At 39.4% G+C, this 9,086-nt stretch overlaps 1 protein-coding gene across 2 annotated transcripts in view; it reads right to left on the bottom strand.

Moving 5' to 3' along the window:
* Positions 1–9,086, bottom strand: part of CEP85L (centrosomal protein 85L) — a 106,341-nt gene that overhangs the window by 52,823 nt on the left and 44,432 nt on the right. The window lies entirely within an intron of this gene.

Raw genomic sequence — 9,086 nt, 5'->3', positions numbered from 1 at the left:
TCATCACACAGCTTTCTAATTCTCTACATTTCTGTTTATTCTGTTTTGGTTTTCAAGAGTAGTCTTCACTGTTTTGCGATCTCCAGGTCACTTACACGCACCTGATTCCCACTCAGTAGCTAGAGCTTTTAAGTTTGTAAGTATTCCTAATGAATTTTATGCAAGTGTAATCAAAAAGTTCACCACTTTTATAACCCATAATAAAAATTTCAAATATGTACAGCATGTACCTTGGATTAAGTTTTCAGTTCTCTGTTCCACTCCACCCAAGCCTAAATCTTTTTCCAAAGATCATCTTACACACTAATAGTGAATAAAGACAGCTAAACAGGCAACAATCTTCTATTACCCTTCCTCCAAAAAACAATAGTGACCAACTTCCATGGCAATTTTATACTTAGAAGTAGCTGAATCAGGAACCAAAATATGCTGGTTTTAAAGATGTGTTTCCTCAGCCAGGTCCTCAGCAAAAATTGATATAATAAGTGATTCAGTAATTGAATAATTGATATTATTCTCTAAGTGAAAACACGACCCACTTAAAAATTGAAACTTTGCTCTGACCAAAACTAGTCAGTAAAGTATTTTAGAAGGCAGCAGATACTCACGTTTCTTTATCAATTAAGCAACAACTTCCCTTCCTAGCAGAACCTAACAACTCAGTGGAAAGACAAGAGTAAAACAGCCTTAAACAAAATTATTCATATACCATACACAAAATGTTTGTCACCCACCTAGCACAAAGAATTTTTTGGTAAGTTTTGCTACAGCTACACCAATGGTCAATGGTACAACTAGGCCAGTGGTATCCCTAGGACGCACTAGGAAGAGCATTCCCAGCAGGTCAAGGGAGATGATCCTTCTCCTCTACGCAGCCCCAGTGAGGCTGTACCTGGAATGCTGTGTCCAGCTCTGGGCTCCTCAGTACAAGAGAGACATGGAGCTCCTGGAGCAGGTCCAGCAGAGGATGACAAAGATCATTAAGGCACTGGAGTATTTCTCTTAAGAGGAAAGGCCGAGAGAGCTGGGCCTGTTCAGCCTCAAGAAGAAGTGACTGAGAGGGGACATCATCAATGCCCATCAGGATCTGAAGGGGGGGTGCCAAGAGGATGGAGCCAGGCTCTGCTCAGTGGTGCCAAGCAATGTGACAAGAGGCAATGGGCAGAAACTGATGGACAGGAAGTTCCACAAGAATGTGAGGAAGAACTTCTTTACTGTGCAGGTGACTGTGCACTAGAACAGGTTGCCCAGAGAGGCTGTGGAGTGGGAGATGTTCAGACACCACCTGGACACAATCCTGTGCCATGTGCTCTAGGATGATTCTGTCTGAGCAGGGAGACTGTAGTGCCTTCCAACCTTATCCATTCTGGGATACATAGAAAACAATAATCATGAAAAATGTATATACTGTTTAAAGTATGCTGAAACATACTTTATCTATATCCTCTCTGCCAAAATTAGAGCAGAGTAATTGAACACATTAATTTAGAGAGTGTTTTTGTTTATATTTGGAAGCATACTAATACACTATAGGTTACAGACCAGATACCTGTATTTGTATGGCTATTAATGAGTAGTGCCTCACAGAATACAATTGGAAAATTATTTGTGAAATCCTGCAAGATCCAGAGATATCTTATTTTAAAACAAATGTAGTCCTTTTAGCTTTGACCTCCATGATAGGGGGAAAAAAAGAGAAAAAAAACCACACAAAAAACCAGAACATATTTATAAGTATTCCTTTAAAAATTGATACTCACCTCAATATGAACCCTGGTAATTTAAATTATTTAACATAGGCCCTATATTTACTGTAATATCTGACTGATTGCTTTATAAGTCTTTTTTTTTTAAAGGTAAAATAATGCCAGAACTTACATCTTTGTATCAGTATAAAACTATAAAACACTGCCCTCTTGTGATCTTCCCTAAAAATGTAGCTGATTATTAAAATGAAGTTTTGGCAACTGTTTGCAGTGTTAGGGCTGAGTGGGTTTATAGGTTACTTTCATTTATGTATATATATTTCTATAAATAAAACTCAATTGTTAAGTTATTAATGCTATCATAAAATAAGTAATTGCATATGTGCTATAAAAGCATCAAGGATGCATCCTCTGCCAGTTCCATCCAGATTCTTCATAAGGTGCTTGCAAAAGTGCAGTGGACCTTACACAGCACATTGCTGGCTAAATACGACTGCACTGCATGATGCCAAACCCCAGAAGGGTAGGAAATACATCTATTAACAGAGAAACATTTTGCCCAGATAAGAAAGTGTGTGGGGGGGAGGCATGTTGTACCTATAGAGGTATTTTAGAAGGAAGTCATTTTCAACAGTCTTATTAATGAAACAGACAAAGTCTTCAGAACAGTCATTCTTTTGAAAATTCAATAGGCCTGAAAAGTACCATACACATTAAAAAAGTCAATGAAGTGCCAAATTCCATGAAAAAATTCAAGTTCTTCCTCCAATTATTAGTTCTTCAGAAATTCTTCAATACTGGATTGAAAGTTATCATTAACCTTAATTTCATTTCATTTTATTTTTAAGGTATTTGAGAAAAAAGGCTTGTAGGAGCATCCAGAATCCTTTTCCAGAAAAAAACCAAACAACTAGCAATTGTAAGCATACTTTTTTCCTTAAGTGGCAGAAAGTAAAACCAGGTAAAGAGCTGTGGACACAATGAAATTCATGTGAACCTACATGGCTTTGTACTGAAGGAGCAACCCCAATCTACAGCTAAGAGTCTGCTGCAGGCACAAGAGGGCAGACTGATACACATTATGGATCTTGCCAACAACAGGGGTCTCAACCTGCTACTCAACTTTCTGCTCATTGTCTTGGTTCTAGTGCTCGCATTTATCCTTGTGAAGCTGATGTGAACCTCTGTAAGGCTCTGCTTCCTTCTCAGATTTTGCCTTGAGGATTTTGCAATGATAATGTAGACACTTTAGACTACCTGAATATAAGTATGCAAAGACTGCGGAGGCTGAAATATCCGACAGTAAGAGAATGTGTTCACACCCTAAATTTATCAGAAAGCAATCCCAAGAGCTGTGCACAAGTGTCTATCTGCCACTGAGTGAAGAAAGCATCTAGAGCCTTGCTGAGTACCTGAAGAAATCCAAGAATACCTCAGCAGCTACTGTAGTTTCTCATTGCTACAGCTGCTTGTTATTTAAAGATCTACAAGTTATTTGCAGCATTCAAGGAATGTAATTTCTGCAAAAAGGGGACAGCAGATACCACATTTTTAGAATGGGATTTCTGTAGAACATACACTTAATAGGAAATGACAGCAAGAAAGGCAAACCAAAATGCCAGCATTGAGCTGACAGAACACATCAAATTGCCTGTGGAGAGAAAAGCACAGATGCTGTAAATGGAAACAAAGATATTCCTGCAAAGCAGCTTACAGTAGCAGAGATGGGGATAAGTGAAAGTTAAATATGAAAACATAATTATTAGTTAGACCTTTTTTGACCACCTGTGGTTCACTGGAACACCAAAAAGCCAGAAGCCTTCTGTTATCCAGCATATCAGAACAAGCAGCTGTCAAAACAACTGAAAAACAAAGGGCCATTACCCAAGGTTATCATAACTCTGCCCAGAAAACCCTTAACACCAGCACATACACCAGCAGTAAGTGCATCTGCACAGACCCAAGATGCATTACAGCCTCAGTAAGAGGATTTACCACTTATGCACAGGTCAAGTGAGAGTGTGAGGGCCCTCCAGCGGTATTTGACAGACCACTTGTTACTTGCCAGTGCAATCATCAGTCCATAGCCTGTCCTCACCTCTAGGCATGCAGCAAAAACTTCTTACACGACCTTCTTTTGTGGCTCTTTACAATGATGATGTAGTTTCCCCACAGGGTCCTGGGAAGGAGAGTGACCAACAAGAGCACACTTCTGTTGGAATGATTTGCCAGGAAGTAGCTCTAAATACATGAGAAGTGCTGGGAAAGGAGGGGACCAGAAGCAGATTTTCATACATTATATTGGAGCCAAACAACTTCCTCTCAGCATCTCACTTCCCCAAGAGAAACATGGGAACAGTGTGCACCAACAAATACATATTGCACAGTAAATTTATTGCCATATGCATATTAACACGTGCAAAAGAGGCAGATGATGTTTCATGGGTGGGGGAAGCCCCAGCTCCAGCTTCCTATTGCCAAAGGCACATCCCTGATTCAGCACATACACTGCTGAGTGCTGAGTATATTACAGAGCTGATCCGTACATGTTCACACTCAGAATTTCCGTATGATCACTGTTGTTGTGGGGTGGTTCAGTTATCTGCAGGAGACTCATCTAAACTGGATCTATGAATAGACTTTTCACAAGAAAAGGCCCAGCAAACCCAAAAGCTTAAGGGAGTCCTACCATTAATAGGTATGCACATTCCACTCTAGGCTACCTGCTCCAAAGCTTACAGAGCATTAGTGTGCTGGTTTTGTCTGGAATAAAGTTAATTTTCTTCACAGTATAGTAGTTAGCATGGGACTACAGTTTGGTGCAAGTCCAAAGCATAGCTCCATACCAGCTACTATGAAGGAAATTCCCTCTGCCCCAGCCAAACCAGCACAATGGCCTAGAGCAGCACAGATAGTTAAAATGAAAGCGCTTTTCTCACCTGCTCTGAAATACGCGCAATAAACATTTGAAATAGCTTCTGCAAACTATATACCCATAGTTTTCTAATGTTGATAGTAGTTATAGTAGTATGAATTCCAATCTGTTTACACTTAAAGCACAAAACTTTGCACAGCTACATCACCATAAGCACTTCATCATTTATTTTGATAATCTTGAAATGTTCCGCTTTAAAAAAAATCTGTGAATTTATATACAAGAGATATATGTGGTAATGGTTACATAGTTGTGTACTACTTCGGAGAATTCCCACTGATGCTTGACATAGATGGCTCAAAGCACACCAAAAACACAGAAACAAACAGGAAACCCACTCTAGTCCAAAGTAGAGTAAGAACAGTTTTCCCAACAAAATGGTTATTCACTGACATACTGCTTGGGGCTACAAAAGCTTATTGTCTGCATGACCTTCTGTATATTCAGAAGTTTCCTTTTCTTAGGGAAACCATGATGACAACAGTTGGTCCTGACAAAACAATAAAATCACTTATTCCTTTTTAATAAATTGAGGAAGATGATCCTACTGCCACAAACTATCATGTATTTCCAGATCAAAAATTACATACCAAGGAAGTCTGTGAGAAACTTTGCCATTAAAGTATGGGGAAACAACTCCCAGATACAATCCCAGTAGCCTCCTCTCAGCCAGCAATGAACATGACAGAATCCCCAACAAATGCTGAAATACGCTGCTGAAACTGAAATATGCGTTTTCCTGACATGACATATAAAGCTGGCAAAGTTATCAGCTAACCAGCGCCAAGGCTCTTTTTGCAGTCAAGCACAGTCCAAGTTTGGTTTCTCATCATCTGCTAGCACTTACTCCAGACTGAACCTACAAGCACATTATTATGAATGGAATCCCATTTGTTGGGCTACCAACTTCACAGCAAAAGGAACAGACCATAAAAGCTTAGTTATGGCTCACAGTAAAGGAGCTCACTCTGCTAGCTAAAAGTAATAATCTCTCATGTTAATAAGTTTTATATTCCTAAGAAATATGGTTTCATCAAAATGTGATACAGGAAAAATGTTGATATTAATAATTTTTAATTTTCTGATCTGATAGGATTGTAAAAAACCCCAGCTTTGAGTAGACATTTAAGAATGAAGTTTTATGTGGCAACACTGTTATCTGAAAAATGCTATGACTTTTTTTCAGTTAAAGTTTTATAGCTTTGTTTACCAGTGTTTAGATATGCATGCAGTTCACTTTCTTCCTTTTCTGTTTTCCAGTGAAAACTGTTATAATAACTCTAAATTTCTCATTGCATTAAAACTTAATTACCAGCAACTTTTGTATACGTGGTATGATCACTCCAGTGTTTTCCTCATTAAAAAACCCCACTAAACCTGGTACATTAAAGGGAAAAGATGCACTTAAGCGATTTCCACCTATTATCTCTGCAATATTCTGACACAATTTAGCACACCATGAAGAAATGATACAGATGCTCTGTATGCTAGAAAAAAAGAGATTCATCCTGTGATACTTAAAACACTGTGAAAATTTAATATGTAGATATGCAACCTTCTGAAGCTTTCCTTCTTATTATATGATCTCCAACAATTTTAAAGGCATGTTTTTATTTTAAACCTAATTTTTGGACTAGCACCATGCATTCAGATAGCAGGATATATAATAGGATCAGACTTAAAGAAATGCCATTGCTTGAAAACATAGAGCCTTTTAATTTAGATTTTTACGGCCTCCTAGTTCAGTAAATGGGAAATGCTGCTGTGTGTTAAAGCAAAGGTTGTTGTATTCTCTGTTCACGGCAATAATAGTTTTAAAGCAAAATAATGATAAACTAATTTTTTTCAGTCCTAGAAAAACCACTACAGTCCTAGAAAAACCACTTCCATCAGCATATATATGTGTTAAAAGCAAAACAGCAAAAGTGATCCTCACTAAAAGGAAAAGAAAAATTTAAAAATTTCTATAGAGCTGTGGTTTTTGCCCCTTTTATAAATTATCAGCTTCCTCTTATGCCTTCTACTCTCTTACATATATATTCCACTTAGGATTGTAGTTTTCTTGGTTTCTCAGAAATAATAAAATACCAGTTTCCAGGTACACATGTGATCTCTGAAAAAAGGCCACAGCAGAATGATGCTGAGGTTTCTTTAGAAAACAGGTGCCAAGACAGGAAGAACCATTCTCGTTTCTTGTTTCTGGCATCTATCCTCCTTACAGCTGTAACCTCTGTCAGAAAGACACAGAGGGCAGGGAGGGACAGCAGGCGATGCCTCTAAGAGCCCAAAGGCCCACTGCTCTTGCACATGCTTTAACCTTCTCTGGGTCCTGTTTCACAAGCACATCTCACTTGAGGATATAAAACAGATCCTATTTCAAGGTCAGCAACACAACTCCAGATTGTACCAATCAAAGTGTTTGCTAAGACCATCAGGAATTTCCTCCACGGAGATGTAAAAGCTACAGGTGAAACAAACAAACAAGCAAGCCAGTTTTTGGCAAAGTATCAAATCTCAAAAACCCAGAAAGGTGCAGCACCGTTTTTGAATCAAAGAAAAATAACGCTCGTGTTCCCCCTGCTGGCTCTGTCCTCCAAACACAGCTTTTTGAGTAACTGTGATAACACATACAGGGCTTCATTTGTTTCAAACATTTAACTTTGCCTTCATACTGTATTTAAACATGACCAGAGTGAGAAAGCACTTCTGAGACATGAAGGACAAAAGCTGGGAGTTGCTTTGATATAAACAAAAAATAAATTTCTAAAACACCCATCCTAAACAAAGTGTTGTAAAGGCACGTACAACATGATGAAGAGACACATACCTAAATGAAGTAAATAAGTAAATAAAGCTTACTCTGCTCTTGTGAGACCCCATCTGGGTCTGGTGTCCCCAACATAAAGAAGAATATCAAACTGTTGGAGCACGTTCAAAGGAGACCACGAAGTTGGTAAGAGGACTGGAGCACCTCCCCTATGGAAACAAGCTGAAGAAGTTGGAGCTGTTCAGCCTGGAGAAGAGAAGGTTGCTTGGAGACCTCACAGCAACCTTCCAGTATCTGAGGGAAGCCTACTGGAATTCCTTCACAGGAACTGTAGTGATAGGACAAGGACTAATGGGTACAAACTGAAAAATGGGAAATTTAAGGCTAAATATTAGGAAGAAATTCTTTACTGTGAAGGTGGGAAGACAGAGAAATAGGTTGCTCAGGGAAGCAGTGGATGCCACAACCCTGGCAGTGTCCAAGGCCAGGCTGGACAAGGCCTTGGGCCGTCTGGTCTAGTAGGTGTTCCTGCCCATGGCAGAGGGGGTCGAGACTAGATGATCTTTAAGGTCCTTTCCAACCCTTAACATTCTGTCATTCTGTATATTTAAATTCAAGAAGAGAACCACCAGGCACAGCAATCTGATCACAAATCTCACAGACAGCACCACTGGTGGCTGCAGCCAGCTGCGCGTCTCAGGTGTTTGGGAAGACCTGAATGAATGGATAGCCCAAGCTCCCTCACGGTACCCTGCTGTCACTTCCCAAACCCCTCATGTGCTCCTCAAAGCCACCAGCAGCTGCCAACTGCCAGGAGCCCAGCTGGCAGTGCCCTGGACCCAGCCTCAGCACTGAGCCAGTCTCTGTCCCTTTGGCTGTGAGAGGAACCCATCAGCCTCTGCTCTCTACCTGGGGAGTTTATCAGCACCAAAATCTTTAAAATGCTTAGAGAAAGATGAGCGTTTCTGCAGCAATAAAGGTAAAGGCTGGCTACCTGTAAAAATGTCAGGTATTTAGAGAAACCCTTAGGGCTTACTACTGGTTTGGCCATATTAGCTGGCTTCAATTTTCTGAAGTTAAAAAAGACCCCAACAAACCAGCAAAAAACAAACACAAAAAACCCCAACACAACAAAAATTCACCACACCACCAAAAAACACAACAAAAATTCACCACACCACCAAAAAAACAAAACCAGATCACCATTAAGAGCAAAACTGGATGTTAAGAATCTCTAAACTTGTCATTCTTTCCTTCAATATAGAGCAGAAGGAACATCAACATTTGAGCACAACTCTTTGTAAATCACTTAAAGTACTTCAGGCTGAAGAAAACAGGAAATCTGACATACAGCTAGATTATCTCTGCTCAGGTAACATCCTAGTCTAACTCTAAGATGCCTTTCACACAAATTTACATACAGTAAACTGCTCAGGACTTTTTTCTCAAGCCAAGCCAAACTTACCAACACAGGTAAACAAGAACATGTAGATTTTAAATACTGCCTTCATTCACAAACTGTACTTCCCCATTAGGGGAAGAGCTGGAAACAGACTGTGAATTGCCATGTTAGAAAAGGGTTACCTATCTCTTAAAACTATGTGCTTGATATTCTCAATATGAAAATATTTCAAGAATGATGCATCAACCCCATATATTACTTTATTTAAATAACCCA

Source organism: Coloeus monedula (genome assembly GCF_965178545.1).
Source record: "Coloeus monedula genome assembly, chromosome: 2".
Classification (NCBI taxonomy): domain Eukaryota; kingdom Metazoa; phylum Chordata; class Aves; order Passeriformes; family Corvidae; genus Coloeus; species Coloeus monedula.
The sequence above is the reverse complement of the archived record's forward strand: the minus strand, read 5'-3'. Positions and strand labels throughout refer to the sequence as shown.